Raw genomic sequence first — 15,994 nt, 5'->3', positions numbered from 1 at the left:
ACTATTACCTTCTGTTAATTAGAAACTTTTCGCACTCGCCGTTAGGGGGAGGGAGGAAGGGAGGGGGGGAGTAATTAGTAAAGGAATAAGTTGGGGACGCTTTTCAAGAAGTCTAATTCTTCGGAGTAGGCGGCTAGGATTGTTAGGGTGTAAATACGGCAATACACCTTTAAGTGATAATTTCATCTGATCCAGTAATTTGTTTGGAAGTAAGTTTGCTAGAAAGAGTCGTGTGGAGATTCACACCCCCCTTTTATTTCCTCTGTCGTTCGCTCTTTCTTGTGTTTTCTGTAGTTTGTTTTAAATCCGACGTCTTTTATTTCCGAGAAGGATTCGATACAGCCTTCTTTAGTACGGTACTTGTTTATCCTGCTGTAGTTTTATTGTTGTGACGAAGTTGACCTGATAGCAGCGAAGATAGCTACGGCAATTCATTTCGCTAAGCCACCCACTAAATAACTAAAATGTTAGCAAACGTAGACGAAAGTTCCAATTTATAATAGTAAATTTAATGCATTAAATCAACTAAAACACTGACTTATCATTTTTGTTACTAGCATATTTAAATAAAAATAAGTAAAAAATATTTTGGTGTATCAATAACCATATAATAATTAATTTAATTTGCTTAATTTATTAAAAATTTTGGTAAATTTTTTTACTTATAATTCTTCCTTCCTTTTTATATAAAAAAGTAGTTTTTTTTAAATATAAAAATTACCCCACTTTATAGAAAATACAAAAAATTCTTACAACAGGTATTTGACATTTTCAAAAACTCATACTGAGATATAATTTATTTTATATTTAATTATAAAATTAGTTAATTATTATACATAAAATAAGTTTATAATTTTGATATATCGGTTATCTCTGGTCACAGTCGATATCGTAGGTGATGAATATGACTAGAGATTTTTTTTTTTCCTAAAGAAAATCGAGATAAGAAACTAGAAATGCATATTAATATTAATATTATATTAACTTTGAACTTAATGGGTTGATGGACTGAGTCCTTGACTCTTTATCCCTTCGTCTGGATTTTAGATTGTGGGTGATGAGATTATTGTGGGTAATTTACCCGCTCATTGTGAGCATTGAGGCTGTATCAGCTTTCTCTTGCGATGGAGGATTTCGGTTTTTTATGTTTGAAACGATCTGAGGGCTTGTAGTCCGCTGCCTGTCGAACTAGCTGATTTGGGTGATTATCCGTGATTGTGAAGAATTTCTCCGCAATGCCTGTCATGTAGGTTTTAATATCTGAAAGATTGGTTTCTGGATGTTTCTGATGAATCATGGGGCATTAAATGCCATTCTTAGGCATTTATTCTATATTATCTGAAGTCCGTTGATGTTGCTTTTAGTCGTGTGACCCCAGGTTGGAGAGGCGTAGGTTAGTTGCGGTCTGATTACCGATTTGTAAAGGAGAATTTTGTTGCTTATGCTTAGGAAGCTGTTCCTATTCAAAAGTGGATATAGCTGTGCTATAGTCTGACTTGCCTTAGGGGCGACACTATCCATATATGACTTGAAGTTTAGACGTCTATCAAGATGAACTCCCAGATATTTGGTAGAATTGCGCCAAGGGACGATTTTACCAAACATTTGTATGCTTGTATTCGGTTCTGCTTTACTTCTGGTGAAAAGTACTGCGGAGCTTTTGTTTGGATTGATTGCGATACGCCACTTGGTGTACCAATCCTCCAATTCATTGACTGCTCTCTGCAGCTTCATTGTGGCCAGGTGTGGACGGAGGGATCTGGCTATAATGATTGTGTCGTTGGCATACAGAGCGGTGATAGCTGGAGACAGTTTGGGGAGATCTGCCATGTATATGGAGAAGAGTAGGGGAGATAGCAGAGAGCCTTGAGGGACTCCGGCCGTGATTCTCCTCTCTGTGGATCTGATACCGTTGAGTTTTATTTTAAATTTTTTGTTATTTAGATATGATTTGATAAGTAGAACTAGTGGTAATGGAATACCAACTTCGTGTAGTTTAAAAATTAGTCCGTGATGCCACACCCTATCAAATGCCTGAGTGATGTCCAGGAAAACTGCGCCAGAGTGTTGGTGCCATTCATACCCTTGGGTTATATGTTCGATAACTCTATAAATTTGTAGCGTGTTGAATGATACTTCCTAAAGCCGAATTCTTCATCTTGAATGACATGGTTGATATCTGTTGCCTCTTGAACCCGTGTGAGAATAGCACGTTCGGCTATCTTACCTATGCATGAAAGAAGGCTGATTGGTCTGTAATTTTCAGGAAACTGTGTATTTTCTCCAGGTTTGGGAATTAAGAAAACGTCGGCAATTTTCCATCGCTCTGGGAAATAATTTAGCCGGAGGATGGCATTAATGATGGCTACTAGATGCATAACCACTTTGCGAGGAAGTAACTTGAGTACCTTGTTTGTTATTCCATCTGGACCCGGAGCCTTTTTGTTATTTAGTTTTCTTAAAATCTCATATATTTCTGTTGGTGACACACGGATTTGTTATTGGATTGGAGTGAGGCATTTTGAGTTATTTTACGCACTTGGGTGTGGATTTTACTTATGAAATTTATATCTGTATCGAATATAATTGGGGCTGCATTGTTTTTCTAAACTGTCAGCAAATGCGTCAGCTTTTTCCTCGTCGTTGTAGACAACATTAGATTCACCTTGGATTGGTGGAAATGTAAAACGCTTTGAACGGAGTGATTTCATCATTTTCCACATTGATTGATCCTCTGTGTTTAATTGGTGAATTTTGTTATTCCAGAGTTGGTTACGGTGGTCCTTTAGGGCATATCGAACCTGGTTTGTTACTCTACTGACTGCTTGTTTATCCGCTGGATCCATTGTTCTCTGATATTGTCTTCTTAATCTGTTTTTCTCTTGGATAAGACGTTTTATATCCCCTGGGAGTTTATTTGATGGTGCACATTTTGTTATATTTGTTACCTGTGTTATAGCTGTCAGTAGTTGTTTTTCAAGAATTTTCACTGCTTTTTCTACATTTTCGGCAGATGTTATATGCGGTATTGGGCCAAAGTTTTCCTGGATGGCTGAGGGAAGTTGTTTCCAATTTATAAATGTGGTGGTGTTTTCCGTTAAATCTTGTATGGTGCCTAGTTGTAATATGATGGGGTTATGATCAGAACTTAAGTCGTTGATTGCATGTATCTGATAGCTGTGCGCTATGTTTTTTTTAATATAGCTATATCTAGTACATTAGGACGTCCGGTTGCTCCGTAATGTGTGGGTTCAGTGGGTCCTATTACTGTTATATTTCTTGAAGTGGTGTAAGAGTTGAGTATTCTTCCTTTAATATGTGAGTTTCTGCTGTCCCAGACTGAATGTTTGGCATTACAATCTCCGGCTATAATCACTGCTCTGCCTGTATTTAGTGTCATATCTAAGTCAGATTCAAGGAGTTTTTTTATTTGGAGGGTTGTAGGCTGCATATATCGTAATGCTGCTTGTGTTTTCCATATGTATTTCTATTCCTGTAGTTTCCATGTGTTCTGTTTGGGGTTCGGCTATTGAATTATGTTTTATGTTTCTTTTCACAAAGATGGCGGTGCCTCCACCTCTAGCAAAGCATCTGTCTGTACGATAAGTGCTATAACCGTTGATTCTGATTTTGTCACTTGGACGAAGATGTGTTTCATTTATGAGGATGATGTCTGCTTGGGTTTCTGCTACAAACTCCTGCAGCTCCTGTAATTTGATAAACAATTTGCGTTCCATGAAACAATTTGTAACGATTTCGGTTTTCTTTTAGACTTATCCATTAAGAATTTCCATAAAGAGTGATTGTGTGTGCCTTAAGATGATATCCTTGGCTTCCTGAGTTGGGTTGGTTTGTTGGAGTTCAGCAAGCATTTCACCTAATTGGCTTGTTATGTTCAGTAGGATAGGTTTGTTGGTTTGCTGTGACTGCTTTGGTTTTGGGTCTTTTTGGAAGGTTGATCTTGTAACTTCAGCATACGATCTTCCATCCGTTGTGGAGACTATGGTTTGATGGGAGGACGTGCGTTCTTGAAGAGGTTTACTGGTTTTGAGTTGTATCTTTTGGTTTTGGGGAAATGCTATACAGCCCCTATAGTCTGCAGGGTGTGGTCCTCCGCAGTTTGCACACTTTGCTGGAGGTGTGCGGGGTTTATGGCATTCATTTGATGCATGTTTGCCACCACATTTCACGCAACGAAATTCAGCCTTGCAGCATCGTTGTGCGTGATCAATCTTCTGGCATCTATGGCACTGGGTTGTAGTTGATTTATGTTTCAATGCCTCAACTTTTATGACTAGATCACAGATGGTTTGGAGATTGTATATATGTTTTTGGTCTTTGCTTATTTCCACCAGAATTAGGGGATAGGGTGTTTTATCAGCTCTCCGCATTCGGCTGACTTTAATTGGGCTAAATCCCTTAAGTTGGAGGTCTGCAGTGAGGTCTTCTATTTGTAATGTTTCAGTTACTCCCCTTAACACTACTTTTAAATTGTTTTCACTGTTGAGTGCAAAAGTGTGGTATGGCAAATTGTTGTTGTCTAGAAGTTTGGTCATTTTTCTGTAATCTGATGATGTTTTAGGTTGTATGCGAATCCCTTCTTCTGTGTTTGTGGCTTTAATGAAGGTGATATCTGAAGATTTCAGTGTGGATGCAACGGACGTCCAGTGCTCCTTGGCCCTTAGGACAACTGGGGGTACCCTTTCTTTAAGTTCCTTATCTGATTCTATCTCCGCTGTTTTGGATGTATCTGCAGTAGAGGAGATTTCCTTTTCTTTTTGACCGTTTGGAATTCTGTGTTGGTTTCCAAAAACTGCGGAGTATTATCTAGCGATGCAGTCCTCTATATCCGTGGAGTGTCCTAATTCTGGTTCAGTCAACATACTTCCATCATTTAAATCATCCATCCTATCCTCTGTGACTGCTGTCGGGGGGGGATGTAGTGACTGCTGTCGGGGGGATGTAGTGACTGCTGTCGGGGGGGGATGTATCTAACAGCTTTACTTTCCCTGGCCAGTTGTCGCTCAATAGTTTTCCTAATCTTAGGAATTCTCTGTAAACTTCTTCGAATATGCTTTCATTGAGAGGTTTTGACATGTCTGATAGAAGGCAACAACTCTGTTAGAATAAAGTTTGAGAAATGGGTCCTAGAGCCCAACGTAAATATCCCGTAGATCAAATCCATCTACCAGCATAGGTAGCAAAATTTTGCACGTAAAAGTTTTCTGAACAAAATTACTTACCAAATCTAAAGCAAAACTCAAGACATTATTCGTCAAACTAAACGATATTACATTCACTAGGTTTATACGACTCAGCTAATCCTAATCTGAACTCCTAATCCGCGATAGCTACCTGGAATCAAACCTGAAATCGTCTTATCGTAATCACAGCACTAACAAGCGAGCCACCATCTTTCTACCTCCCTAGTATTATATTATATATTAAATTATTAGTCCTTATAAGGACTGGCTTAAAGGGGCGAAGCAAGAATGCTTTTCATCTTCCCCGTTATCTGTAGAGGACAGTGTAGGGATAAGGTGTTATTGAGCTATTAAAGCTCTAATCATGGCAGGAGGGTAACAGCAATAGCCGAGCCTCAGTTAAACTTCATTGGTACAGCATTGCCATTCATTACCCAATAAGGGTATCATTAATCACCGCATCCGATTTCCATTTATTTATATTATATTTAAAAAAAAAAAAAAAAGAACTGGGCGATGGACTGAGTCCTTGACTCTTTATCCCGTCATCTGAATGAAGAAAATCTGTGTGGATGAGTTGTTATTGAGCTAAAAAGCTCTAGTCATGGCTGGGTAACGGCAATAGCCGAGCCTCAGTTAAAACTTCATTGTCACCCTGGAAGTCCTAAAAAGGACTAGCCCCTCAAAGAAGCACACCTTCTCTGGCCAATAAAAAATTTTGTGAGTTCAACGTATCTTATCATCGGCCTGTACAGTAAGATAGGCTGAGATTCAGCAGATAGTAGGAGAGGAAAATAAGATAGAGTGCATTGTAGTAGAGTAGATGAATGAGGCCTCAGCTGACCTGTTTTAGCTGTTGATCCCCCAGGGGTGCTTCTAAAACGGTCGTTGATTTTTCACTTTTGAAAAGGAAAAATCCTGAAAAGGAAAAAAAAAAAGGAGAGACTATGCAACTCTAACAAGTGTAAATAAATCTAAAGACTATGTGAAAGACAATTCTATACAGGAATGAGTTTGCCGAGCAAACCCAGAACAGTATAACCAGGAAAAGAAGGGAGATGACCTGGCCCGGAAGACCCCGCCCTGAAAAGGGCTTGGGACCACCTCGATGTTGGCCTTCGCAGTCCGGTTTGTTCAGGTCAACCCCAACCTGGGGACAGAAGAACTTTCAACTGCGAAAGGACTAGACATACCTGTGGGTTAAACGCCGATCAGGAAGGAAGATCGAGATAGCGTCAACACCTACAACTTGGTGTTATAGGTGCAGACACAACCGGATTCCCCCCTGTATGATCTGGCAGATGGTTGGTGGGTCGCACCATCTCCTCAGGAACCGCTCTTCATCTTGCAAGCACCTTTCCTGCTCCAGGAAGGTGCGGAGGTAGGCTGAGAGACAGTTCCTAACACGGAGATAGATGCGATCCCCCTCGTTAAGAAGGTGTTTTTTCCTGATTTTCCAAATGTGATGTTTAATCACATTTCTTAGGAAAATCAGGTGTTTCTTGTTTTTGGTTACTGGGGGAGGAAACTGTAGAAAGACTATTTCGGCGAATGTGAGCGCAAGCACCTCAGCCAGTCTGTGCCAAACACGCTGTGCTGGTGGGCAGTGAAAGAAGAAGTGCCCTACGGTTTCTACCGCGCCGCAGAAGGGGTTGCACGGTCGCGAGCTGTAGGCTGATTTTACCAGTTTCACCGGGAGTCTGTTGTAGGCGATTCTCCAGGCTAAATCCCAGTGAAATGGTTGTCCCCAGCTGTTTTTTATGTTGGTGAACAGCACCTTTTCGTTTGTGTCCAGATCGGGCTTTTCCCAGTCAAAGTTGTTGAAAATTTTCCAGTACAGCTTGTTTGGGTTGAGCTGAAGTACTCGAACTCCATCCGTTGCCATTTTTTTGAAAAGTTTGCATATTGTGTAGTACCACTTTGGCACCGTCTCCGCACATGGTCCGGCGTGGCCAGTAGTCCCGAAGTAGGGTAAGAAAAATCCTGAGTATTTAATCAGGCCAATGTATTGATATATTTATATTTAATATTTAATATAAAACTATCTTACGACTTTATTTAAATAATTGTAAGTAAGAAACAGTTTGGTGTGGAAATAAAATTTTTGTAGTTGATGTCATATTACGTTATATTTTTAAATAAGTTTAAAATAAACTTATATTAAAAATATTTCCTTATAATGTTTATTCGTTTTTATATAAATATTGTAAAATTATAAAAACTAAACCCAATTATAGGAATTACTATAAAAATTTCAAACACCAATAACCAAGTATTTGACATTTTAAAATATTCTACAGAGATATAATTTTTTTATTTGATTATAAATATAGTTAATTACTCGTGTCCATTTAGACTATTCTTATTTGGTCTTCATATGCTTAAATATTAAATACTTAAATGATAATATTAAACTTACTATATACAGAAAATCAAGGAGCAGTATTGAAAGATACATGGAAAAAGCTGATTAATTCATTAAGTACACCAGAACTACGCCAAAAACTATGTAATACATATTCACAATAATGAGTGAAGCATCTCGCTTCAAGAATGAAAATGAAAAGAACGTACTGATATATTCGCATTTTTAATTATAAAATTATTATGAATTATACAAGAAATTTAGTTTATTTTTTATTTTTATTTTGGCCTGAATTGTATTTTGACAGAAGATTGTAGTTTTGAATCATTATATAAGCGTGTCTGTGAATAAAATAAAAAATAAAAAAATACCCATCTTTCTTAAGTTTCCGGTTTGCTTGTGTATCCCTAAAGAGAAATTGAAAAGGTGGGGGGGAGTAAAGTTTGTCCTTGTGACCCCCTTACGTGTGAAGGTTACCATCCAGATTGGCCAGCAGGTTCCTGAGTTGCGTGAGTGTCGGAGTTACAAACTTAAACATGTGATGAGCCCGTTCGGCGAGTGTTAACAACTGATGACACACACGAACGTTAGCTTCTCATTCACGAGCAAAGAAACGTGCTTGCGGCTCTAAGAAAGTGTGGACAAGGAAGACAGTGTGTGTGCTGGTAACTGTGGTAGAATAGATTGCTTGGGTGGAGTTTCGAAATGCCATCGTCTTTCCTTATACAAATTAAGTGGTATTCGACTATGAATGAAAAATGTCTTATGGAATATCAACGTGTAAGAAATATAGTTTTTTTTAACATTCCTTCTCTCCCCCTCAAACAAAATCTCCTTTTTAATTTATTCTTTCTCTCCGTCCCTTGCTCAAATCCATTTTTATGCCTTCCTTTATCGGTTTTTATTCCGAATATATCCCCCAAACTTTAGAGACTACTAAAACTTTATTTTTTCCTTCTTTCTCTCTATTTTTAGTCTTCCATCGACGTTCGTAGACGCAGGAGATCTTCGGGAAGAGGCAATAGAAAGATCTCCTCCACGCACTTCTTTTTATAGCGAATCCACTGCGGTATTCTTTCTATCCATCGAGTGCTCATCTGTTACATATTTGAGCGAAGTAATCACGCCACCATTTAACTCTAGAGTCTTTCTCCCTCCCCCCACTAACCCCCCCATCCCTAGCAGGCTAATAATAATCGTGTCACCTTTAATTTTCCTTCGTAAAATTTACAGAATCTAATTTGCACACAGTTTGCCGTCAGGGCGAACGAAAGCATAAAACAGACTTGGAGGACGGAGGGAGGCCTTCGCCTCTCGTCACAGTTTAATGGGAGGCATAAATATTACGGGAGGAAACAGGGGGAAACTACTTCTCACTTTGTGTCGCTTCCCACCCACCCCCCATACCCTTCTTCCTTATGCTAACATGGGTGGGGGCATCAATAATGGTGGACGGAAAACTCTCGACAAATGGACGCTACGTAGTATTAAGGAATTTGCAGGCGTGATTATTGGTTGGGATGTTGGCGGATAGTAAAAATCAGCTTCATCGATTTAGGGCCATAGTTTTACTTTAAGTTAGGCCATACATTACTTGCAGTCACTCAGCGCGGCCTGGGTCCTCCCTCGTAGTTTTAATCACGGCCACTCTTCTGTCTCCCAAAGTAAAGACGCTTGATATTAATAGTTAGGTGTCTGGCAAAGAAGTAAACTGTACTGAAGGTTTAATGGATGGAGCCATTAATGCCTCGCTATCTCCGACCTCTACTCGACAAACTGAAGACCACACAAAATCCGTGTAGAATGTCCAGAGGGATCTTTGTGATCCACTCTCTCACTTTTTCTGTGTTTCCATTTCTTCTCCGACTATCTTACGTTCCTATTGTCTTTCTTTTTATCTTACTTTCTCGCTTTCCTAGTGTCTCTTTTAAGAGTGGTATAATTCATTCTTTCTTTCAGAGTTTCTCAATCTCTATCAACCTCCACACAAAGAGGGACTCTTTCTATTTGCTATTTCTTTTTCTCTTTCCGACTGTCTCCCTCTTTCTTTCTTTCAGGTGTTCTCTCTTTCTGTCTCTTTCATCTCTTCTATCTATTCTCCTCTCTTTCCTTCACACACACACACGCACTGCACTGCGCCTGGTTTTATGTTTTCTTTTCCAATTCTCTGTCCATTTTTTAAACTCTTTCTTTCCCACTCTTACAAAGATCTAAAAGTTCCTCCTCAGAGAATCCTCAGAGATTATTTAGTATAAGTGTCATCTTTCCTTATTTTATCAGCACCGAATTAGTTGGTCTCGAACTGTGTGTAGTATTGTTTTTTTTTCCTCCGGGTGCACCGGTTTACTTTCACGAACATAAACCGACCTCGTATCCATTTGATAAAACTGTTGCGTGTGCTGTAAAGGTATAAATCGAGGAAAAAGGACGAGTTGTTGTATTCGTTCCATCGTCTCCCTAAATGGATGCTAGTGGAAGAACTACAACAAGACTTCAAAGGTCTAGAAGTCATTTTAGTCGACCTTTTAGTCGAATGACTTCTAGAAGTCATTCGACTTCTAGACCTTTGAAGAGATCAGAAATGAACTCACAAGTAAAAAAAAAAAGTAATTATTTTGTTATTTTTTCTGCCCCTCTTGATACAGTTATAATTATAACAATTATTGCCCAAATTATAAATACATTTCATAAAATTTTAAAGGCTATATTCACGATTGTGATTATAATCGTGAATTTAACAGGCCGCCAAAATATATATATAATTTTTTTTTTTATTCCCGAAGAGTTGTAACACTTGTGGAAGTCGGAAGCTGGTAAAGATGACCAAACAATCCACAAAAAAAAAAAAAAAAAAACTGTGACATATTTTAAAGATTGTACCTTTTTTGAGAGCTTATTTAGTTGGTGGAAAATTGCTAAACATTCACCAGGACAGCCGCAAGAAATAGTTGTGTAATACAACGATCTAACCTCGTATTTGAACCCCCATAAATAAAAACCAGGTCACTATTCCATCAGTCCCAAATTCCATTCTCAAATATATTTCTTTTTATCAATACTAAACAAGTTTAGAAGCAGAAAAAAAAAAAACATTGACGGATATTATTTTTCCGAATCACTCTATTGGATTACAGGTTGACATACTCCAAAATAGCTTCGTACCAAATCTTTTCAATAAAACCGCGATACGACTCACTGCTAACGAGTTAAAAACCATCCTCAGTGCTTTGGGTTTGACAATTGCCCTAAAAATTGTTGAGAGAAAATCCTCCTGTAGAATACTTTCTTTTTTTTTTATTTTGTTGGTACTCTCGGAGGACAAAATGGTGTTTATTAGACCCATCAAGCAGACTGTAAACTTAATAACGTTTCGGTTGTTGTTGTTAATGGAACGAAAAAGGCTTAGTGAGCATATTTAGGACACTGCAGACATTAACCTAACATAAAAGGTTGGTTTTATTGTCGTGGGAATCTTCAATGATGTGTACCCTAACGGGAATTTGACTACTTTTATAGGTTCTTCCATTTCGTTTTTTTATTTCGAAGCCTGCTTCATATGAGAAAATGATTATTGATTAGACCTTCTTCCATAAGTGCATTCTTAATGACAGCCGAACATATCCCATCGCGACGTGGAACAGGTAGATCAATACTCACGGTTCATTATTTACGAATTCTTATCTTGGGATGGGCTGAGTTCGTTTTAAACTAGGGAGGATTTTTTTTTTTTTTTTATCAAGAAACAACAACTTGTGAAGTCTAGAAAACATTGATTATTGTATTACATAGATATTCATGCAATAGACAGAATGATAAGAATATACAAGGATAGACAGATAGAGAGAGAGAGAGAGAGAGAGAGAGAGAGAGAGAGACAGCGAATTTTATTAAAGCGATCAATACGTAGGTAAAACAAATCTACTTAAAAGTTTTACGCTTCCTATCTATAATAGATAGATGAAGGAAGTAGATAAAGATGTGGATATATGAAGAGATTAACGAGAAATAGCAAAAAATGAATAGACAGATGGATACACGGAAACACAGACATGAAATTAGTGACACAGAGGAAGAGAAAGACAAGACATGAGTGATCAGATAGATAGGGAGACAGAGACACAAAAGAGGATAGACAAATAAATCGGAAGATGGAGAAAGATAGAAAGAAACAGACAAAGATAAACTATCAATTACTAATTGTACTACTTTTTTAATGACACTAAATGAGTTTGTAGTTGCCCGAATTGTTCGCAGTATTCACCAAGATGGTCCGAAAACGAAATGGGATGTTAAAAAAAAAAAAAAATCCGAAGTGTAGTGAATGCTATTAGATTTTTATTTCATCTATAGACTACAGAGAAAAATGTTTCGTTTAGGTACGAGCTCTTCAGTAAAGGGTAAAAGGATTACATAGCGAATGATTGTATTTAGGATTTTAATATTTCTGGTTGCATTTGCAATTATAATGACTATTGATAATAGCTTCTATTAAATGTAAATGAAGTAGACAAAAATTGTTTAAAATATTAACCGATTTAAACATACCAAACCAACTTTTACAATCCATTCAAGAAATATATACAAGAAATAAAATAGCAGTAAAATTAGAGCACATGTCAGAATGGAAAAATATATCAAGAGGAGTACGACAAGGATGTACCCTCTCACCTCTGCTTTTCAATATATATATATATATATATAAATAAAATTATAACAATCTGGAAACAGTATAACCCATTTGGTATACAAATGACCCCGAAAATGAAGATAGATACGCGACTATTTGCAGATGATCAAATAGTATTAGCTACATCAGATGTTTTACAAATATCATTAAAATCATTAAGTGATATCTCAAAGCAATATAGTATGACACTATCTAAAGAAAAAACAAAAATAATGGCATTCAAAGGAGAAAACCCAATAAGAAGTAAAATAGTGATAGATAATAAAATACTTGAACAAGTAAACACTTTCAGATACTTGGGATGTGATCTATCATACGAAGAAGAAAAAGACATAGACACAAAAATATCAAACTTTGTCAAAGTAAATGGCATAATAAACAGTATATTTAAGCCATCCCTGGTACAAAAACACACTAGAATCAGACTATATAATGTCTTGTCAAAACCAACTCTACTATACGGAAGCGAAACATGGACCATGAAAAGGAAAGATGAAAAACGAATTCAAACAGCAGAAATGAAGTTCCTCAAAATAATAGCTGGATATACCAAGTGGGACCACAAAACAAATGAAGAAATCTTACAATCCCTGAAAATAAAACCAATTATTTACTACATAAGACAGTATAAACAAAAATGGAGAGAACATTTAAATCGAATGGACAACAGCAGACTACCAAAAATATTATACAGATACAAAATAAGTGGAAAAAGAAGAATTGGAAGACCAAGAAGGAGATGACACGAGACCGGAACAGGCCACCCAGTCTAAAATCCATATTAGGAAGAAGAAGAAGAAGAAGAAGAAATGTAAATGATTGTAATTTTCAATAATTATTTTCCCTAGTGAGTGATTGTATTTCTGATAAATTTTTGCGAGATAGAGAAAAACAGAAGGAAAAAACAAGAAAGTACACCGCTATGATTTGTTTATAGCTGTGTTGTTATCTGTACATTCGTTTACATGTTGTCAGTGGTGCACCCACAGGGGGGGGGGGGGCAAAGAGGGCCTTCTCCCTAGAGAAAAAGGAAAAAAAAACTAGCAAAATTTCAAAAATTTTTTCCTAATTAAAATTCTTTTTTTTTTTTAATTTATGTTGTGTCGTGTCTTCTGTTTCTATACTGCTTATGAATTAGCGATCATCGCAGATGCTCAGTCATAGGTCGCATGCGATGCGTAGTGTGTATTTCCAAATCGTCTACTCAACTCTCCCCCCCCCCCCTTCTGGTCAATGGTTTATTTAATACTTTATGAATTATATTGGAAATAATCAATAAGAGGTGTATTTGTCAATTGATTTATATATTTTTACCTACATGTAAACATACGTTTAAGTCTTCTCAAAATGGAAAAAAAAAAAAAAAAAAAAAAAACAGAAGAACAAAAAAAAAAAAATCCGTCTAGAAATCTCTAGTGAATAATAGGCGCATTTCCTTACTATTATTCTTTCCAAAAACATCCGCAGGTCAGACTTGACTTGCGCATGCGTATAGCTGTGAATCTTTATCTTGTCGCGAATCATGTGGCACAATTACAAGGGCCTTTGGAATGTGCTCATAACACTGGGCTTGCATTAACTTAAAACAAAACTACGTATCTTGACAGAAAAGATACACAAACTCTGTCCAGACGTTATTGAGGGGGGGAGGGAGGGGGGAAGAACTTCTAAATATCCCATGATTCTCCCGTTATTTAATGGCCCTACGAAACGACTCTTGGTAAGCCTCATATTTGCGGCGACGAAGTCCCATTCTCAGACAGGAGCATAATTCTCTTTTCTCCTCTTATAACCCCCTGGTGAATATTCCTTTAATCTTTTAAAGTGAGAGGCATTCTAACAAAGTTATAGATCTCTCCGAACAAGTCGTCCACAGATATTTAAGGGTTTTTTTTTCGGAGACAAGACGCTGAAGTCAGAAAAAGAAAATGAATAAAAAACAATAATCGGTAGACAAATAAACAATCTGGAAAGATTTTTTTTTGGGGGAGAGGGGGTTTAAAACAATAGCGTTGCTCGTTTTTGTGTGGGAGATTTAATAGATTGAAGAGGGTAGGAAAAGATAGTAGAAATAAAAGAGCTCTTGGAAAGAAAGAATGAGAGATTTGGTCTGTAATTAAATAGGAGGTCAAAGGTTGCACGATCTTTCCGTGAAAAAAAAAAAGTGAGATCCAGATTGATAGTTAATAATAATAATAATAATAATAATAATAATAGTGGATATATCAAAAAAGAAACAGAAGAAATTATTCTAGAAGCTCAAGAACAGCATCATTACACACCAACGCAATAAAAGCAAACATTTTCAACATCAATAATAACAGCAAATGCAGATTATGCGATCAGAAAGATGAGACTGTTGGACATCCAATCAGTGCCTGCAGCAAAATAGCTCAAACTGACTATAAATACCGCCAGGATCAAGTGGCCAAAACAGTTCATTGGCATGTATGCAAAACAAAAAAAAACAAAAAAAAAAATATATATATATATATATATATATATATATATATATATATATATATTTATGCATATGCTATGATGGCTTTCATACTTCTGATAACTGGTGGCAGCATAAAATTGGAAAACGAAACAGCAAAAATTCTCTGGGACTTTCGAATACAAACTGATCGGCATTTGGAACCCAATAGACCTGACACCACAATTATCGAACATCGACAGGTTTGGATTATCGATATCGCAGTACCCAGTGATAACGACATTAACAACTAAGAACTGGAAAAAATTACTAAATATCGAGATTTGGCAATCGAAGTTGGCCGACTGTGGCTTAAACACACCAAAGTCATCCCAATAGTTATCGGTGCACTTGGTGCAACTTCAAAGAAGCCGTCCAACTATTTACAGCAATTAAAATCAACGAAGTGACCTCATATGACCTACAAAAAACAGCATTACTTGGAACTGTTCATATTTTACGACGCCACCTGACGGACTATTCTAAGATTCTTGGGCAGAATTTGAATTGTTCTGCATTACCAGTCAAGTTGTTGTTGTTTATGTAATGTTCTTTAAATCTTGTTTTGGTTGTGTATCAATTATGTGAATAAATAATAATAATAATAGTTATAATATTATTCTACTGGGCACCTTAAAACTAATGCTTAAATTGGATAGAAAGAAAAATAGAATCATAGTTCTCAAGAAAAACTAAAATTAATATTCCCGTATTCTTCTTGCATTACTGCATCCCTTCTTGTCACTAATTAGAATTTCACAGTGTTACTTAACCAAAGTTAATTACTGAAAAGAATGGCTTACCATCGAACCACGTGATTAGTAAACACCGGTTGGATCTTGTAGTTTCCCTTAAAGACCCAATTAATTAATTTGCTAACTTCTTTTATTATTTTTTTAAAAATCTGATAGCGTAGATTTTTTTTAAGGGAGCTATTCAATTAATCATATTATGGTATTCGTTTGTTTATAAATCAAGGAATATTTGAATGTGTTTCTGTGTTCGTTTTTAAAGCGAGGATTAATTTCATGAAGAGAAAAACGAATTAAGTATTCTGTAACGTAAGGCAACCTAATTCCGTGATGAAACTTTAATCCGAGGATTACTTAATCTGTCTTAAGAGGGGATTAATCCATAAATTACTTAACCTTTGTAAGCTTCTTAAAATCTTAATTTTAGATTCTTAAATGTGGGGGTAACCTTAATCCAACAAAATTTAATCCGTCTCGGGAAGTTAATCCATAACTTATTTAACCATT

At 36.7% G+C, this 15,994-nt stretch overlaps 1 protein-coding gene across 1 annotated transcript in view; it reads right to left on the bottom strand.

Moving 5' to 3' along the window:
- LOC150102224 (BCL11 transcription factor A-like) overlaps nt 1-15,994 on the bottom strand; it is a 177,614-nt gene that overhangs the window by 27,158 nt on the left and 134,462 nt on the right. The gene's annotated exons all lie outside the window — the stretch shown is intronic.

This window comes from Typopeltis vanoorti, chromosome 10, assembly GCF_054136105.1.
Source record: "Typopeltis vanoorti isolate ZY-2024b chromosome 10, IOZ_Tvanoo_1.0, whole genome shotgun sequence".
NCBI lineage: Eukaryota > Metazoa > Arthropoda > Arachnida > Uropygi > Thelyphonidae > Typopeltis > Typopeltis vanoorti.
This window is presented reverse-complemented; position numbering and strand designations above follow the sequence as displayed.